The sequence below is a fragment of the Dama dama genome, unplaced genomic scaffold (genome assembly GCF_033118175.1).
Source record: "Dama dama isolate Ldn47 unplaced genomic scaffold, ASM3311817v1 ptg000109l, whole genome shotgun sequence".
In the NCBI taxonomy this organism is placed as follows: domain Eukaryota; kingdom Metazoa; phylum Chordata; class Mammalia; order Artiodactyla; family Cervidae; genus Dama; species Dama dama.
Window position 1 is genome coordinate 1014301 of NW_026870920.1, and position 4140 is coordinate 1018440.

Below are 4140 nucleotides of genomic sequence, written 5' to 3' on the forward strand. Positions count from 1 at the left end.
AGTGAATTGAATGCAGGCTCGTCTTGCATCTCCCAAGACGAAGGGATGTCTGAATCCCCTGTGGAGACCACAGAGAAAGACCTAATTCTCCGCCTCCTCGCGAGCGGAGGCCTCACATCCTTAGAAAATTCGAGAGGTCCGCGGAGATCAATGCTTCCAAAGGAGATGATGCCTGACTCCTCTTGAAAATGGATAGGAGTCCCAGGATCCCTGTGGCACGTGGAAAGGGACCCTGGGTCTCCCGCCTCACGTGGAGACGCGTCCCAATTGCCATGCCAAGACTCGAGGAGAATCCCGAGTTGTCCCTCGCACCTAGGCAGGTGTCCTGACGTCGCTGAACAAACACGTGTCTGGAAGGGCCCTCCCCGTCGTAACTCGAGAATATACCCCAGGTTCCGGCCGCAACTCGAGAAAAACCATGAGACTTCCCCCTCGCCGCGAGATGAGGCCCGATTCCGCCCCACTGTGTGCAGAGCAATTCCGTGTTCCACATCAAACGTGAAAAGAGCCTTGATTTCCTTGATGGCACTCCAGAGAAAACCCAAGATCACTGTCTCAAGTCTAGAGGGATCCTGAGGTCACTGGAGCAACATGAAAGGGCTCCGTGGACCCCAAATCAACTCGAGATGAGAGCTTAGTCCCTGGCTTCGACTCAAGAGGAATACCGACTTTAAACAAGCACCTCAAGAGGAGGCTTCTCTCAGCTACAGGTATGTGAGAAGGACCCTGAGTTTGTGGCCTCAAGTGGAATGGACAACGAGATGCTCTGACTCAAAGTAAGGCCGGATATCCCTGCAGTGAATTGAATGCAGGCTCGTCTTGCATCTCCCAAGACGAAGGGATGTCGGAATCCCCTGTGGAGATGACAGAGAAAGACCTAGGCCTCCGTCTCATGGCGACCAGAGGCCTCACATCCTTTGAAAACTCGAGAGGTCCGGGGAGATCAATGCTTCCAAAGGAGACGATGCCTGGCTCTTCTTGCAAATGGATAGGAGTCCCAGGATCCCTGTGGCACGTGGAAAGGGACCCTGGGTCTGCAGCCTCACGTGGAGACGCATCCCAATTGCCATGCCAAGACTCGAGGAGAATCCCGAGGTGTCCCTCGCACCTAGGCAGGAGTCCTGACGTAGCTGAACAAACACGTGTCTGGAAGGGCCCTCCCCGTCGTAACTCGAGAATATACCCCAGGTTCCGGCCGCAACTCGAGAAAAACCATGAGACTTCCCACTCGCCGAGAGATGAGGCCCGATTCCCCTGCACTGCGTGCAGAGCAATTCCGTGTTCCACAGCAAACGTGAAAGGAGCCTTGATTTCCTTGATGGCACTCCAGAGAAAACCCAAGATCACTGTCTCAAGTCTAGAGGGATCCTGAAGTCACTGGAGCAACATGAAAGGGCTCTGTGGACTACAAATCTACTCGAGATGAGAGCTTAGTCCCTGGCTTCGACTCAAGAGGAATAGCAACTTTCCACAAGCACCTCAAGAGGAGGCTTCTCTCAGCTACAGGTATATTTGAGGGACCCTGAGTTTGTGGCCTCAAGTGGAATGGACACCGAGATGCTCTGACTCGAAGTAAGGCCGGATATCCCTGCAGTGAATTGAATGCAGGCTCGTCTTGCATCTCCCAAGACGAAGGGATGTCTGAATCCCCTGTGGAGACATCAGAGAAAGACCGACTTCTCCGCCTCATAGCGACCGGGGGCCTCACATCCTTTGAAAACTCGAGAGGTCCGAGGAGATCAATGCTTCCAAAGGAGACGATGCCTGACTCCTCTTGAAAATGGATAGGAGTCCCAGGATCCCTGTGTCACGTGGAAAGGGACCCTGGGTCTCCCGCCTCACGTGGAGACGCGTCCCAATTGCCATGCCAAGACTCGAGGAGAATCCCGAGGTGTCCCTCGCACCTAGGCAGGAGTCCTGACGTCGCTGAACAAACCCGTGTCTGGAAGGGCCCTCCCCGTCGTAACTCGAGAATATACCCCAGGTTCCGGCCGCAACTCGAGAAAAACCATGAGACTTCCCCCTCGCCGCGAGATGAGGCCAGATTCCACTGCACTGCGTGCAGAGCAATACCGTGTTCCACATCAAACGTGAAAGGAGCCTTGATTTCCTTGATGGCACTCCAGAGAAAACCCAAGATCACTGTCTCAAGTCTAGAGGGATCCTGAGGTCACTGGAGCAACACAAAAGGGTCCCGTGGACCCCAAATCAACTCGAGATGAGAGCTTAGACCCTGGCTTTGACTCAAGAGGAATACCCACTTTTCACAAGCACCTCAAGACGAGGCTTCTCTCAGCTACAGGTATGTGAGAGGGACCCTGAGTTTCTGGCCTCACGTGGAATGGACACTGAGATGCTCTGACTCGAAGTAAGGCCGGATATCCCTGCAGTGAATTGAATGCAGGCTCGTCTTGCATCTCCCAAGACGAAGGGTTGTCTGAATCCCCTGTGGAGACCACACAGAAAGACCTAGTCCTCCACCTCAACGCGACCGGAGGCCTCACATCCTTTGAAAACTAGAGAGGTCCGCGGAGATCAATGCTTCCAAAGGAGACGATGCCTGACTCCTCTTGAAAATGGATAGGAGTCCCAGGATCCCTGTGGCACGTGGAAAGGGACCCTGGGTCTCCCGCCTCACGTCGAGACGCGTCCCAATTGCCATGCCAAGACTCGAGGAGAATCCCGAGGTGTCCCTCGCACCTAGGCAGGAGTCCTGACGTCGCTGAACAAACACGTGTCTGGAAGGGCCCTCCCCGTCGTAACTCGAGAATATACCCCAGGTTCCGGCCGCAACTCGAGAAAAACCATGAGACTTCCCCCTCGCCGCGAGATGAGGCCCGATTCCCCTGCACTGCATGCAGAGCAATTCCGTGTTCCACATCAAACGTGAAAGGAGCCTTGATTTCCTTGATGGCACTCCAGAGAAAACCCAAGATCACTGTCTCAAGTCTAGAGGGATCCTGAGGTCACTGGAGCAACACGAAATTTCCGCTTGGACCCCAAATCAACTCGAGATGAGAGCTTAGTCCCTGGCTTCGACTCAAGAGGAATACCAACTTTCCATAAGCACCTCAAGAGGTGGCTTCTCTCAGCTACATGTATGTGAGAGGGACCCTGAGTTTGTGGCCTCAAGTTGAATGGACACCGAGATGCTCTGACTCGAAGTAAGGCCGGATATCCCTGCAGTGAATTGAATGCAGGCTCGTCTTGCATCTCCCAAGACGAAGGGATGTCTGAATCCCCTGTGGAGACCACCGAGAAAGACCTAGTTCTCCGCCTCATCGCGACCGGAGGCCTCACATCCTTTGAAAACTCGAGAGGTCCGCGGAGATCAATGCTTCCAAAGGAGACGATGCCTGACTCCTCTTGAAAATGGATAGGAGTCCCAGGATCCTTGTGGCACGTGGAAAGGGACCCTGGGTCTCCCGCCTCACGTGCAGACGCGTCCCAATTGCCATGCCAAGACTCGTGGAGAATCCCGAAGTGTCCCACCCACCTAGGCAGGAGTCCTGCCGTTGCTGTACAAACACGTGTCTGGAAGGGCCCTCCCCGTCGTAACTCGAGAATATACCCCAGGTTCCGGCCGCAACTCGAGAAAAACCATGAGAATTCCCCCTCACCGCGAGATGAGGCCCGATTCCCCTGCACTGCGTGCAGAGCAATTCCTGAGCAGCGCAGACGGAGAGAGCAGTGCCAGCCCCTCCCCGCAGCGCCAGCCCGTCCCCGCAGCACAAGCCCCTCCCCCCAGAGCGACGGAACTAGCTACCTGAATAAGAGTCCACCTCCGCCCGCCTGTGTCAGGGCGGAAATGAGGCTCTGAAGAGACCGGCAAACAGAAGCCAAATAAACAAAGGGAACCGCTTCAGAAGGGACTGGTGCAACAGATTAAAATCCCTCTAGGAAACATTGACTACACCGGAGGAGCCTGTAGATATCGAGAAGCGTAAGCTGGAACGAGGAGCTATCTGAAACTGAGCCGAACCCACACTGACCACAACAGCTCCAGAGAAACTCCTAGATATAATTTTACTTTTTTCTCTTTTTTTAATTTTTTTTTCTTTTTTTCTTTTTTCTTTTTTATTTTTTCTCTTTTATTTTCCTTTAAAATCCCCTATTACTCCCCCATTACTCCTTAACTTT